This window comes from Arachis ipaensis, chromosome B06, assembly GCF_000816755.2.
Source record: "Arachis ipaensis cultivar K30076 chromosome B06, Araip1.1, whole genome shotgun sequence".
NCBI classification, from domain to species: Eukaryota; Viridiplantae; Streptophyta; class Magnoliopsida; order Fabales; family Fabaceae; genus Arachis; species Arachis ipaensis.
In genome coordinates, this window is record NC_029790.2 from 126074998 (window position 1) to 126091616 (window position 16619).

Here is a 16619-nt window from a genome sequence, read left to right on the forward strand (position 1 = left end):
AAAATAGTTTTTGGATAAAAACTGATTTTTTACAAAAATTTGTTTTTAAAATTAAATTTTTAATCTAAAAAATTGAAATTAAAGTTTTTTAAATTTAGTTTTGGTTAACCAATTTTAATAAATATGATATAATTTTTAAAATTATTTAATTAAATTGGTTCACTAAAATATAATTATAATTTTTTAACTAGGTAACACATTTTGAGTTTTTAATGTACACCTCTCTAGAGATCTACCACTAATCTAGGTTAAAAAATGTCGAACAAGAACTCAAAGATGTGACTAAGGGATCGTTAGAGTGCATTTGGCAACACTATATGTTAGCTAGCTACATAGGATACTATATGCAGAAATAGAATTAGAGCGATTCTTAAAAGAAAAAATTAGTATAAAAATATAACTTAAAAAAAAAATTAAGACTAAAAAAGGCTAATAATATAAAAATTAAAGACCTTTATACATTAAAATTTTTTATTTGGGAGGTCATTGCCCCTTTAACTTATACTAACCTCTGCCCTTAATTACGAGGTAACTATATATTATAACGGGTTAAGTACGATTTTGGTCTCTAACGAAAAAGTTGAAAATTTATTTTGTTTTTGGCCTTCTTTTCGTTACAAAATGATCCCAAAAATTTCAATTTATTTTAAAATCGTCCTTTTTACCAATTTTATTTTTTTATTATCAAATTACCCCTCATTAAAAAAATTATAAAATAAATAAATAAATAAAAACGCCATGAGAGGGGAGAAAGAGAATGGGGAGAGGGGAGGGAAGAAAGGGGGAGGGCAGCGTCACACCGCTACAACGCTGCTCTTGCTGTCGTGTACCACCAGACAGATAGTCATCCGATTTTATTTCTGAATACATTGGGCCTTTCTTTGTGTTTTTGTTTCTGTTTATACTTCTATTTTACTCTGATTCTGATTCTGTTTATGCTTTTTATTACATTGATTTTGCTTCTGATTTTATTATTGTTACTGTTAGTTGTTGTTGTTTCATTATTGCTGCTGTTTCTGATTTGTTTTTGGTTGAATTTGGGGAAGAAGGGGCTGGAGAAGGAGAAGGGAAAGGATTATTGCTTCATTATTGCTGTTGTTTTTGATTTGTTTCTAGTTGAATTTGAGGAAGAAGGGGAAGGAGAAGGGGAAGGGGAAGGGGAAGGGTTGTTACTTCATTATTGCTGCTGTTTCTGATTTGTTTTTGGTTGAATTTGAAAAAGAAAGAGAATACAAAGGGGAAGGAAATTCTAGTTGATTTTGGGGGAAGGGGAAAGGGGAAGGGGGTAGGGGAAGGGGATAGGGAAAGGGGAAAGGTATTTTAGTCTGAGAGATGATTTTAAAACTAAACTAAACGTTTGGGACCATTTTGTAGTGAAAAAAGGTTAAGGACGAAATAAAATTTCAACCTCTATCTTAGGAACCAAAATCGTACTTAACCCTATTATAACTTTATTTATCGTTTGCAGTCAATGTGTTGTATAAACTTATATGTCATAATTCTTTTATATATTATATGGCTTATAGCTTACAAAAACTTATGTCATAATTCTTTTATATATTATATGTCTTATAGCTTACAAAAATCCTAAACCCTAAACCCTAAATCCTATTATAACTTTATTTATCGTTTGCAGTCAATGTGTTGTATAAACTTATATGTCATAATTCTTTTATATATTATATGTCTTATAGCTTACAAAAACTTATGTCATAATTCTTTTATATATTATATGTCTTATAGGGTAAATAGAATTTTTTTTAAAGATATAAAATTTCATTAATGAAAATTGCAATAAATAATATTGGTCCAGGTCTGAACTCTAACAAGGATAAAGTGGGCATTAACCCAAAGAAAAATTACTAGAATAATCTAGAAGGAAATAAAAAAGAAAATTAACAATGCATTGTCTTAATTTGATATTCTTCGTTCATGTGTTGTGCTTCTTTTCAAATAGCAGTCGGTTCACTTCTTTTGCCATCAAAAAGCCATTTGTTCCTAGATAATGATGCGTGAGCATCTTATCTATCTTTTCCTAGTGAATTTACATCTAATTTATTGAGTATAATTAAGAATTAATTATATTTTAGCCACTATGGATGCTATTTTGAGTTTTGTGCAATTTTATTTATTTTAGGTAGCATTCAGATGGATTTGATGAAGTTTCTGCAGAGAAAGAGAATAAACCAAAGAGATGACCAGCGAAGACCGACGCGGACGCGTGGCTCACGCGACCGCGCGGAATAGAGAAATTGCAATGACGCAATCGCGTGCCTGACGCGAACGCGTAGACTGGAATCTGCACAAATGGCGCGAACGCGTGAATGACGCGGACGCGTCACATGCGCGATCTGCAAAAATACAGAAAACGTTGGGGGCAATTTCTGGGCTGTTTCGACCCAGTTTCCAACCCATAAAACATAGATTAGAAGCTGCAGAATGGACAAATCAAGTTTTTACACCCATCAACTGAAAACTTGTGAATAATTCTAAATTTAAATTCAAATCTTATCTTTTAGGAAAAGATATTATTTTATTTTTAGATAATAGAATTTTAAATTATTAGGATTAGATATAAAAAGGAGATTTTATTAGGAAAAAAACACACAGACAACATTATTTCATTTCAATTTACAATCCTTATATTTTACTCTGAACCATGAGCAACTAATCCTCCATTGTTAAGGTTAGGAGCTCTGTCTATTTGTATGGATTGATTTTATTGCTTTTTCTATTTTAATTTATGTTTTGGATTTATATTTAAGAATTGTTTTCGTTCTTTATTTTATGAATTTGGGTGGAACGGAAGTATGACCCGCTTTCTATTTGAGTTCTTGTAAAACTTGGAAAAGATCTTTACTTGAACAACAGCTTGAAAACAATTTCTCTTAAATTTTAATTACTTGGATTTAACAGGATACGTGACATATAATCCTCTTATTTTTGGGTAATTAGAGTTTTTTGTGGCATATAAACTGGAATTGATCATCACCTTCTAATTGGAATTAATTGACCAAGGAATTGGCTATTGATGAATTTTAGAGGAGACTAGGAAGGTCTAAGGAATTAGGGTCTAGTCACAAATAGTTTGCCATAAATTAAATCCTACATAATTAAAATAGTTAGTAAGAAAAGTTAATCCAGAAAAATAGATAACTCTGAAACCTTAACTGTTTCTCTAATATTTTATTCCTCACCTATTCACCTAAGTGTCTTCAAACTCTCAATTTACTGTTTAATGCTCTCTGAACATCCAAACACTATTTTCTGTTTGCCTAACTAAGTCAATCACTCAATCATTGTTGCTTAGTCCATCAATTCTCGTGGGATCGACCCTTACTCACGTAAGGTATTACTTGGTACGACCCGGTGCACTTGCCGATTAGCAGTGTGGCTTGTAAAATACCGCACCAAGTTTTTGGCGCCGTTGTCGGGGATTGACTGTGATTAACAACTATCAGTTGTTTGGTTGTTTAGATTAGGCGTTTTATTTTTAATTTTAATTAAAATAGCACTAATATTTTTCTTAATTTCTGAAATTAAGTTTGGTGTTTCCTAGTTAGTCTTATTTTAATTTTTCTTATTTAATCTTCCTAACAATTTTGAAATTTTTTGTTCTATTTTAATAAGTAATTTTCGAATTTTAGAGTTAACTTTTTTTAGTATCTTTTATTTTATTTCTTTCACACAGGTTACCTAATTGGGAATTCTCTACACTCTGACGTAGAGATTCCCATCTTTTCTTGTTTTCTGCTTGTTTATGCGCAGGAACAGAGACAAAGAACATCTCTTAGACTTTGATCCTGAACCTGAAAGGACTTTCAGGCGACGTTTACAACAGGCAAGACTTTACAAGGCTGCAGAATCCACTATGGATCCTAACAATGCTGATAATGCCAATGTGAAAAATCCTAATGCGAATGAGCAACAAAGGAGAGTACTTGGCTCTTACTCTGCTCCTACTGCAGATCTGTATAGAAAAAGCATTGTGGTGCCTCCTATAGCTACGAACAACTTTGAGTTGAAGCCACAACTGGTCACCTTGGTGCAACAAAACTGCCAGTATCATGGTCTTCCCTACGAAGACCCAAATCAATTTATTTCAAGTTTTCTGCAGATTTGTGACACTGTGAAGACAAACGGAGTGAACCCAGATGTGTACAAACTAATGCTCTTCCCGTTTGCTCTGAGGGATGGAGCAAAACTATGGCTAGATTCCCAACCCAAGGAGAGCTTGGATACTTGGAACAAGGTAGTCACTGAGTTTCTGACTAAATTTTTTCCACCAAAGAAGCTGACTAAGCTTAGGGTGGAGGTTCAGACCTTCAGGCAGAAGGATGGTGAAACTCTGTATGAAGCATGGGAGAGATTCAAGCTACTGACTAGGCAATGCCCTCCAGACATGTTCTCCAAATGGACCCAACTGGATATCTTTTATGAAGGTTTGGGTGACATGTCCAAGATGTGCTTAGATAATTCTGCTGGCGGTTCATTGCACAAGAAGAAAACTCCAGAGGAGACTATTGAGCTTATTGAATTGGTCGCTAGCAACCAATACTTATACTCATCTAACAAGAATCCTGTGAACTCTGAGACCTCCCAGAAGAGAGGCGTGTTGAAAGTGGAAGCTGTTAATGCTCTTCTTGCTCAGAACAAGCTTATGTCTCAGCATATAAATCTACTTACTCAACAGATGGGTGGCATGCAAGTCTCAGCTATCAACACCCAAAATCCCCCTCAAGAAGCCTCTTATGACATGACAGGTAATTTTGTGCAGAATGATAATTATGATTATGCTCAATCTTCTTCTGAACAGGTCAATTACAAGGGGAGTGCTCCTAGAAATCCCAATAATGATCCCTATTCTAAGACATACAATCAAGGGTGGAGGAATCACCCAAATTTTGGGTGGAGAGACCAATCTCAGATACCTCAGAATTTCAACAATAATTCTCAGGGCAGCTTCCAACAGAATAATTTCAATAACCGCCAATTTCAGGCTCAACAGCAACAACCACCTCATCAGGCAAACTCTAAATCCCAAGAAGATTCTAATTGGGAGATGATGATGAGTTTTGTGCAGGAAACCAGAGCCTCCATTAGAAATTTGGAAATGCAAATGGGCCAAATAAGCAAGTAATTATCTGAGAGGTCTGCAAGCACATTTCAGAGTGATACAGTGGTGAACCCAAGAGAAGACTGCAAGGTTATACAGCTGAGAAGTGGTAAAGTAACTGGTTCTGAGACCAAGGCCAACGAAGAATTAGTTGAAAAAGAAGCTCCAGAGGAGAAGAAGAAAGAAGTAGAGCACATACCTCCTAAGCGTGCAGACAACCCTTTCCCTGATTCTCTTGACACTTATCCTACCTTGCCAAAGGCTCTTGAATACAAGCCAAAAATTCCATATCCTCAGAGGCTTCAGAAGGCTTCCAAAGAAAAATAGTTTTCTAAATTTTTAGATATCTTCAAAAAGCTACAGATCAACATTCCTTTTGCAGAGGCTCTTGAGCAAATGCCTCTCTATGCTAAATTTATGAAAGAATTGTTGACCCACAAGAGGAATTGGAAGGAACAAGAGACAGTGGTATTAACCAAGGAATACAGTGCCATTATTTAACACAACCTTCCTGAGAAGATGCCAGATCCAGAGAGCTTTGTAATTCCTTGCACCATTGGTGATGTCACCATTCAGAGAGCTTTATGTGACCTTGGAGCTAGTATCAATTTAATGCCACTTTCAGTGATGAAAAAGTTTCAAATTGAGGAGGTAAAACCCACTCGTATTTCTCTTCAACTTGCTGATCTTTCTATTAAATTACCTGTGGGTGTTGTTGAGGATTTACTTGTTAAAGTAGGACTATTCATTTTCCCTGTTGATTTTGTTATATTAGACATGAAAGAGGAGGTAAAATCCTCTATTATACTTGGTAGACCCTTTTTAGCTACAGGTAGAGCTCTGATTGATGTGCAAAACGGTGAATTAACCCTAAGGGTCGATGAAGAACAGGTGGTCCTTCATGTTTTTGAATCTCTCAAGCACCCTAATGATTATAAAGGGTGTATGAGAATAGATGTTATTGAACCACTTGTTCAAGAGGTACTGAAAGCTGAGGTGCTGGATGACATTCTGGATCCCACTTCTGAATATGAATTGGTTGAAGTTGATGATTCACCACCCCAGAAGGATATGGTTCACACGCCAAAAGCAGAGGAGGAAGCCCCCAAGCTTAAGCTCAACTCCTTACCTCCTTCACTGAAATATGTGTTCTTGGGTGAGAATGACTTATATCCAGTGATTATTAACTCTTCCCTGAAGCATGAAGAGGAAGATGCGCTTATTTCAGTGCTCAGGAGCCATAAAACAGCTCTTGGGTGGACCATTAGTGACTTGAAGGGAATTAGTCCAATCAAGTGTATGCACAAGATCCTCCTTGAAGATGATGCCAAACCAGTTGTGCAACCATAAAGGAGACTTAATCCAACCATGAAGGAGGTGGTCCAAAAAGAGGTAATGAAACTATGGGAAGCAGAAATTATTTACCCTATTTCTGACAGTCCTTGGGTAAGTCCTGTGCAGGTAGTTCCCAAGAAAGGAGGGATGACAGTGATCAAGAATGAAAAGAATGAGCTTATTCCTACAAGAACAGTCACAGGCTGGAGAATGTGTATAGACTACAGAAGGCTCAACACTGCTACAAGGAAGGATCACTTCCCCCTGCCTTTCATTGATCAGATGCTTGAGAGGTTAGCTGGTCATGCATTTTATTGTTTTCTAGATGGATATTCTGGATATAATCAAATTGCAGTGGATCCTCAAGATCAGGAGAAGACAGCATTCACATGCCCCTTTGGAGTATTTGCCTATAGAAGAATGCCTTTCGGACTTTGCAATGCTCCAGCAACTTTTCAAAGGTGTATACTTTTAATTTTTTCTGATATGGTTGAAAATTTTATTGAGGTATTCATGGATGACTTTTCTGTTTTTGGTAATTCTTTTGAATCATGCCTTAAGCATTTATCTCTTGTCTTGAAACGGTGTCAAGAATTAAACCTTGTTTTAAATTGGAAAAAATGTCATTTTATGGTTACAGAAGGTATTGTTCTTGGACACCGGATTTCAAGTAAGGGAATTGAGGTTGATAGAGCAAAGGTGGAGGTAATTGAAAAATTACCACCACCAACTAATGTTAAGGCAGTCAGGAGTTTTTTGGGTCATGCAGGATTTTATAGAAGATTTATAAAAGATTTTTCTAAAATTGCTAAACCTCTAAGCAACCTGTTGGTTGCTGATGTTCCTTTTGTCTTTGATTCTGATTGTTTGCATGCTTTTGAAACTCTAAAAGCAAACCTTACCTCTGCTCCCATTATAGCTCCCCCTGACTAGGATCTACCATTTGAATTAATTTGTGATGCTAGCGACTTTGCTATAGGAGCTGTTTTAGGACAGAGGCATGGTAAGCTTGTACATGTCATTTATTATGTCAGTCGTGTGTTAAATGATGCCCAAAAGAATTACACAACTACAGAAAAGGAATTATTAGCTGTTGTGTATGCTGTTGATAAGTTTAGGTCCTATTTACTTGGTTCTAAGGTTATTATTTATACTGATCATGTCGCTTTGAAGTACCTTCTAATCAAACAGGATTCTAAACCAAGATTAATCAGATGGGTGTTACTCCTTCAGGAGTTTGATATAGAGATAAAAGACAGGAAGAGGTCAGAGAATCAAGTAGCTGACCATCTTTCTAGAATTGAGCCTGAAGCAAGAGCACAACCACCCACAGCTGTGACTAAAACTTTTCCTGATGAGCAATTGTTCCTCATCAGCAGGCTCCATGGTTTGCAGACATTGCAAATTACAAAGCTATGAATTTTATTCCAAAGGAGTACAGTAGGCAACAAGTGAAGAAGCTATTGACTGATGCAAAGTACTACATTTGGGAGGACCCGTACCTTTTCAAAAGGTGCTTAGATGGAATGATTCAGATATGTGTCCCGGATGAGGAAAAGCAGCAGATTCTTTGGCACTGTCATGGGTCTGATTATGGAGGCCACTTTGATGGTGAAAGGACAGCTACAAAGGTCCTTCAGAGCGGGTTTTACTGGCCGACTCTCTTTAGGGACTCAAGAGCATTTGTGCAGCATTGTGGCAGATGTGAAAAAGCTGCAAATCTTCCTGCCAATCATGAAATACCACAGCAGGGGATTCTTGAGGTTGAGTTGTTTGATATGTGGGGTATTGATTTCATGGGACCTTTCCCACCCTCACATTCAAACAACTATATTCTAGTGGCAGTTGACTATGTGTCCAAGTGGGTGGAAGCTGTGGTTTTGCCCACCAATGATGCCAAAGTGGTAATGAACTTTCTTCAGAGATATATCTTTAGCTGATTTGGTGTCCCAAGGACACTCATTAGTGATGGAGGAAGCCATTTCTGCAACAGACAACTGGACTCTCTTCTGCATAGATATGGAGTCCGTCATAAAGTGGCCACCCTTTATCACCCTCAGACAAGTGGACAGGTTGAAGTTTCCAACAGGGAACTTAAGAGGATTCTAGAGAAGACTGTCAGTATTTCAAGAAAGGACTGGTCTAGGAAGCTTAATGATGCTCTCTGGGCATATCGGACAGCGTACAAGACTCCTATTGGCATGTCCCCTTATCAGTTGGTCTATGGCAAAGCCTGTCACTTGCCAGTCGAACTGGAGCATAAAGCTTACTGGGCAATCAGGTACCTGAACCTTGATTCAGAAGCTGCAGGAATTAAGTGAATGCTTCAGTTGAATGAGCTTGACGAATTCAGATACTCAGCTTATGAGAATGTCAAGCTCTATAAGGAGAGAAATAAGCTATTGCATAACAAGAAGATAGCCATTAGAGTCTTCGAGCCAGGACAGAGAGTGCTTCTGTATAATTCAAGGCTCAAATTCTTTCCTGGAAAGCTGAAATCCCAGTGGTCAGGACAATTTATGATTACGAGAGCTTCACCATACGGCCATGTGGAGATATAAGAAGAGAATTCTGACAGGAGATTTACAGTGAATGGCCAAAAGTTGAAGCACTATCTTGGAGGCAAGATTGATCGCCAGAGGTCCGCTCATCTGCTGAATTAGCAGACCTGACCGTCAAGCTAGTGACGATAAAGAAGTGCTTGTCGGGAGGCAACCCGATAATTTTGTATCCTTAGTTAGTTTTCGTAGTAGTAGTTTTCTTACTTGATTTTTATTGAGTTCTTACTAATTTTCTGATCATACAGCTATTTTATCACAGGAACCAAACACCTCAAGCTATAAAAAAAGGGAAAGCACACGACGCGCAAGCGTCGCTGACGCGAACGCGTCAGACAGGAGTGTGTGAAAAATAAATTTGACAGAGAGTTGGTCAGATAGAACGCGACGCACAAACGATCCCACGCGTCCGCGTACCCCACGCGATCGTGTCGTTTGTGATTTTCGCCATTCACGCGGGCGCGTCACTGACGCGGACGCGTGACCTGCAAAATCGACGTAAAAGAGTGTTTGGGCAGAGAGTTGTACCGGCTTGGGGCAAGAAGTGTGCTGAAAGCATAAATTTGGTCACGCGGATGCGTGACTGACGCGTTTGCGTCAGTTGCACATATGGTCATCCACGCGATCGCATGCCGTACGCGAACGCGTCATATGAAAATTTGGCTCCCAAGCCATGCGAACAGAAAGTCGCACGGCCGCGTGGCTGGCTTCGCGCAAATCGCACAAATTCCAGGGCACGCGGACGCGTGCCTGACGCTAACGCGTCATTCTGAAAAATGCGCGACCCACGCGACTGCGTGCCGTACGCGAATGCGTCACTTGCGCCGCCCAGTTTTTTTCCTCTCTCTCTCCCAATCCTTATTCTCTCTCATTCTTTGATCCTCTTATTTTTCTTTCCTCATAATATTTGTCTCTTTTATTTTCAGTTCTTATTTGCTTGAGGACAAGCAAACCTTTAAGTTTGGTGTTGACGATTCGCTTAAGGGTTTTCTGTTTATTCCTATGGCACCAAAAGGGAGGCGAATCATCTTCAATGAGGAGCACAACCTGAAGAATAAAGTGACTGCTAGGATAACTAAGGTGGTTGAGTTCCTTTCATTTTTTATTCCTCCCCTCTTTTTCTATGTGATGTTCCGGGTTTCTGCTATTTTGCTTTGTTTGTTGCATGATCCTTTATTAGTTAGAATCCTAGGACTAGTTTAGTTTTCTTTTAATTGCCTTAATTCTGAAAAGATGTTTCATGTACCACTCACTGAACTTGAATCTAAAGAGAAAAAAAAAAGAGAAGTGATGTATTGCATGAGAAATTGAGTTAATTTTAAGAATAGTCTTATTTACTTAAATGTGGTAGTATTAATTGTAATTCTGAATGTATGACATGAACAGTGCATATTTAACTTTGAATCAAAGAATGTTGAGGTACAAAGAACAGAAATTTAGAGAACTATTATGACTTCTCTGAAATTAAGGAAAATTTAATCCTTGAAGCAAAAGAAACAGCCAAAAAAAATAATAAATAAATAAATAAATAAAAGCAAGGTCCAAGGCTCTGAGCATCAATAACTAGGGAGGTCAGACATGATTAAAAGCTCAAAGAGTTGTTTTTCTAGTCATATGCTTGTGGTGTGATTGTGTCAAGTAATTCTTGAGACAGAACACTTAGAGTCGAGATCAATTGCGTTTAACAAGAGTATGCCAAAGGCTTTGAGCACCACTGTCTGGGAGTAACTGAAAGAAAAATCATAACTTAAAGAGAGTTCTGCAGTTAAGTGTTTGTGGTGTTTCTGTGTCAAGTAAAGCTTGAGACAAAACATTTAAAGTCACGGCTAGGCTCAAGGTGCAAAGCACCAAAGAAAAAAACAAATTATAGTAAATTTTGCTGTGTTCAAGGATTAAACTAAAATATAAAAGATAAGAGAATTCATAATATTATCCGGATTCTAATTCCGAATGACAATAACATTCTTGATTCAAAGAAGAGTGAGATGCCAAACCTATTCAGGATTACAGTTATAAACCCCACTATAAAAAGAGACATGAGCTTAATCGAACTCTCATTCTCATGCAAATTCACATCCCAAGCCTATATTAGTTTTGGTTGCTTGAGGACAAGCAACAGTTTAAGTTTGGTGTTGTGATGCGTGAGCATCTTATCTATCTTTTCCTAGTGAATTTGCATCTAATTTATTGAGTTTAATTAAGAGTTAATTATATTTTAGCCACTATAGATGCTATTTTAAGTTTTGTGCAATTTTATTTATTTTAGGTAGCATTCGGATGGATTTGATGAAATTTCTGCAGAGAAAGAGAAGAAACCAAAGAGATGACCAGCTAAGACTGACGCGGACGCGTGGCTCACGCGACCGCGCGGAATGGAGAAATCGCAATGACGCGATCGCGTGCCTGACGCGAACGCGTGGACTGGAATCTGCACAAATGGCGCGAACGCGTGAATGACGCGGACGCGTCACATATGCGATCTGCAAAAATACAGAAAATGCTGGGCAATTTCTGGGCTGTTTCGACCCAGTTTCCAGCCCAGAAAACACAGATTAGAAGCTGCAGAATGGACAAGTCAAGTTTTTACACCCATCAACTGAAGACTTGTGAATTAATTCTAAATTTAAATTCAAATCTTATCTTTTAGGAAAAGATATTATTTTATTTTTAGATAATAGAATTTTAAATTATTAGGATTAGATATAAAAAGGAGATTTCATTAGGAAAAAAAAAACACACAGACAACATTATTCCATTCCAATTTACAATCCTTATTTTCTACTCTGAACCATGAGCAACTAATCCTCCATTATTAAGGTTAGGAGCTCTGTCTATTTGTATGGATTGATTTTATTGCTTTTTCTATTTTAATTTATGTTTTGGATTTATATTTAAGAATTGTTTTCGTTCTTTATTTTATGAATTTGGGTGGAACGGAAGTATGACCCACTTTCTATTTGAGTTCTTGTAAAACTTGGAAAAGCTCTTTACTTGAACAACAACTTGAAAACAATTTCTCTTAAATTTTAATTACTTGGATTTAATAGGATACGTGACATATAATCCTCTTATTTTTGAGTAATTAGAGTTTTTTGTGGCATATAAACTGGAATTGATCATCACCTTCTAATTGGAATTAATTGACCAAGGAATTGGCTATTGATGAATTTTAGAGGAGACTAGGAAGGTTTAAGGAATTAGGGTCTAGTCACAAATAGTTTTTCATAAATTAAATCCTACATAATTAAAATAGTTAGTAAGAAAAGTTAATCCAGAAAAATAGATAACTCTGAAACCTTAACTGTTTCTCTAATATTTTATTCCTCACCTATTCACCTGTGTGTCTTCAAACTCTCAATTTACTGTTTAATGCTCTCTAAACATCCAAACACTATTTTCTGTTTGCCTAACTAAGTCAATCACTCAATCATTGTTGCTTAGTCCATCAATCCTCGTGGGATCGACCCTTACTCACGTAAGGTATTACTTGGTACGACCCGGTACACTTGCCGATTAGTAGTGTGGGTTGTAAAATACCGCATCAGATAACCTAATCCCCCATAGCACCATCGCAAGAAGACTTTCTTGCTTCTTATTAGAGTCCTCCTGCTTTATCTTTAACTGCATCTCCCTCCACCATTTGCAAAAAAATCTTCCCATCAACTCTATTTGGACTACTGAACAAGAGCCCCATGTGATTCCACACTTGTCGCGAGTAGTTGCAGGTAAGCAAGCAATGGGTCAAAGTCTCATCCTCCATTTCGCATCTTGGGCATATCGCAAGGATAGCTTGAATGTGGGTGTACAGTCGGTACCTCACCGGAAAGCCATTATGGAGAGCTTTCCAGGTAAAGACCTTAACTTTGGCTGGACAGTCAAGATCCCAAATCGAGTTCAATAGATTTTTGTCTCTGAAAACTAGTAGAAGACTTTCGAGCAGCGGGTGAAAAAAATTGAAGCATAACTCATATCCTGACCTTACAGAGTAAGAACCCCCTTTTTTCTTGTACCAAATCAAGTTTCTTCTTCTGTAATGCTTATTTGAAGTATTTTTTGTGCAATTTCTAGTGTGAAGTTGCTGCCTATACGAGGCTGATTCGAATTACCTTCTTCAGTGATGAGTTGAGAGACCCAAATTAAGCTTGAATTAGGCTCCTGATTCTGTCTCAGTGTCAATGGTCTTTGTCTTCCAACCCAACAATCTTCCCAAATCTTTATTGCTTATCTTCTCCCAATTTTCCAGAAAACCCCTTTTTTTCAGAATCTTCTGCCCTTCTAATAGACTCCTCCAAGCCCATGAAGGTTTGTAGCCAACATCAACTTTTAGGAATGAAGAATGTCTAAAATACCTGCTTCTGAATACTTTAGTCACTAGTGAATTCGGTTTGGTCATCAATCTCCATCCCTGTTTTTCTAGCATGGCAAGATTAAAAGCTTTTAGGTCCTTAAACCCCAATCCTCCTTGATTTTTTGATCTACACAATATGTCCTACTTAATCAAGTGAAGTCTCCTTTCTCCTTGTTTCTGCCCCCACCAAAATTGCATAAGCAGTCTCTGGATTTTGTCTATAAAAGTTTCAGGCAGTTTAAAGCAACCCAAAGTGTATATCGTGATAGCCGTACCCACTGATTTAATTAGAACTTCACGACCACTGACCGACAGTAACAATCTTTTCCAGTGCTGTAATTTTTTTGCAACTTTATCTTTGACATAAGCGAATGTTACTTTTTTTTATTTCTAGATTGTTGTTGGTAAACCTAGATATTTGTCTTGAATGCCAACATTCGGGACTTGAAGAATGGTTGCAAAGGTTTTCCTCTCTGATTGCAGTGTATTCCGACTGAAAAACACAGCAGATTTATTCAGGTTCACCTCCTGTCCACTTATACTATTGTATTCATTCAACACCTGCATTATGTTTTGGCATGCCTGAGAATTTGCTTTGCTAAAAATTATAGCATCATCTGCAAAAAATAAATGTGTGATAGTAGGACAACTATTGTTTAATCTGAGCCTGACAATATCATTATTCTATTCTCTTCTGTGTAGGAAATGGGAGAGTCCCTCTGCGCAAAGAATGAAAAGATAGGGTGAAAGAGGATCCCCCTTGTCGGAGACCTCTTGCAGGTTCTTGAATTAGGCTCCTGATTCTGTCTCAGTGTCAATGGTCTTTGTCTTCCAACCCAACAATCTTCCCAAATCTTTATTGCTTATCTTCTCCCAATTTTCCAGAAAACCCCTTTTTTTCAGAATCTTCTGCCCTTCTAATAGACTCCTCCAAGCCCATGAAGGTTTGTAGCCAACATCAACTTTTAGGAATGAAGAATGTCTAAAATACCTGCTTCTGAATACTTTAGTCACTAGTGAATTCGGTTTGGTCATCAATCTCCATCCCTGTTTTTCTAGCATGGCAAGATTAAAAGCTTTTAGGTCCTTAAACCCCAATCCTCCTTGATTTTTTGATCTACACAATATGTCCTACTTAATCAAGTGAAGTCTCCTTTCTCCTTGTTTCTGCCCCCACCAAAATTGCATAAGCAGTCTCTGGATTTTGTCTATAAAAGTTTCAGGCAGTTTAAAGCAACCCAAAGTGTATATCGTGATAGCCGTACCCACTGATTTAATTAGAACTTCACGACCACTGACCGACAGTAACAATCTTTTCCAGTGCTGTAATTTTTTTGCAACTTTATCTTTGACATAAGCGAATGTTACTTTTTTTTATTTCTAGATTGTTGTTGGTAAACCTAGATATTTGTCTTGAATGCCAACATTCGGGACTTGAAGAATGGTTGCAAAGGTTTTCCTCTCTGATTGCAGTGTATTCCGACTGAAAAACACAGCAGATTTATTCAGGTTCACCTCCTGTCCACTTATACTATTGTATTCATTCAACACCTGCATTATGTTTTGGCATGCCTGAGAATTTGCTTTGCTAAAAATTATAGCATCATCTGCAAAAAATAAATGTGTGATAGTAGGACAACTATTGTTTAATCTGAGCCTGACAATATCATTATTCTATTCTCTTCTGTGTAGGAAATGGGAGAGTCCCTCTGCGCAAAGAATGAAAAGATAGGGCAAAAGAGGATTCCTTTGTCGGAGACCTCTTGTAAGTTTAAAGAAACCTTTAGGTTGACCATCTACAATAACAGAATAGGAAACAGTAGTTACACACTCCTTCATCCATCCTATCCACCGATCACAAAATCCCAATTGACTCATAACCTTCCATAAGAAGCACCATTCCATCCTATCATATGCTTTGCTCATGTCGAGCTTCAAAGCTAGATCCCAGTCACCAAATTTTTTATTCTTCAAAAAATGCATGTACTCATGTGCTATTAGGACATTGTCACTAATCAACCGCACCTTTATGAATGCACTCTGGTTATCGCTGATCACCTGATTCATTATAAATTGCATACGATGTATCAAGACCTTCAAAATAATTTTATAAAAGACTAAGCTTAAACTGATAGGCCGTACCTGTGACATGGTAGCAGCTTCATGTATTTTAGGAATAAGACAAATGAGTGTATGATTGAAATATCTCAGCATTCTTCCGCTTGAGAAAAAACTAGTGACGGCTTTTATAATATCTTCTTTAATAGTATCCCAAAAGAACTGATAGAATTTCGCCGTAAAACCATCGTCTCCTAAGGCTGAGAAGGAGTTGATTGAAAAGACTGCCCTCTTAATCTCCTGCTCATTAATTGGTCTTGTAAGGGCCTAATTGTTCTGTCTAGATACCTTCTTTCTCATTGTTGAGAGCAATGAATTCGGATTAGCAGGGGACCTTGAACTGAACAGTGTCTCAAAGTATTGTTGTGCTGTCCTCTCAATTCCTTTCGGATCAGAGTGCACCTCCCCTGCTTCATCTTCAAGTTTCTGTATTCTGTTGTTCTTATTTCTCAATTGTGTCCTTGAGTGAAAATACTTCGTGTTTTGATCACCATATTTTAGCCACCGCTCTCTTACTTTCTCTTTCCAATAATGTTCTTCATTTAGGTAGGCTTATGTAAGTTCTTCTTCTAAAGCCTTAATATAAAAGTTGTCTACTTGTTGCGCTTTGTTTTTTTTCTTCTTCTATCATTTGTTTAAACTTCGCGCTTTGTTTTTTTCTTCTTCTATCATTTGTTTAAACTTCTGGATCTATCTTAGTGAGTTGCTGTTGGACTGTTGTTGCCAATCAACAAGGCGATGCCTTAAGCTTTGTGTAAAGACAGAATATAAGTGAGCCTTCTATATATTTCTTCCATGTGTCTTTTATAATATGTCCAACCACCTCATTATCACACTACCTCTCTTGAAATCTAAACCTCCTCTTAAATCTCTATTATTCTATTTTCGATTCAAACAGCTGGTCTATAATCGAAACCTTGATCATTTAAGTGAAAGATCGGTTGAATAGGATTATTAGCATAATAATTATGTGTTGTCATATCACTAACATGTGATAATTATTTATTAACAAGTGTTAGTAATATGTTAATATGGATTGCAATATTAATATTTGATTTTATCTCTAATATTTTAATATATTTTAGCTATACTTCTAAATAAATCAACATATAATATAGTAATTTTACACTTATCTGTTAGTGGG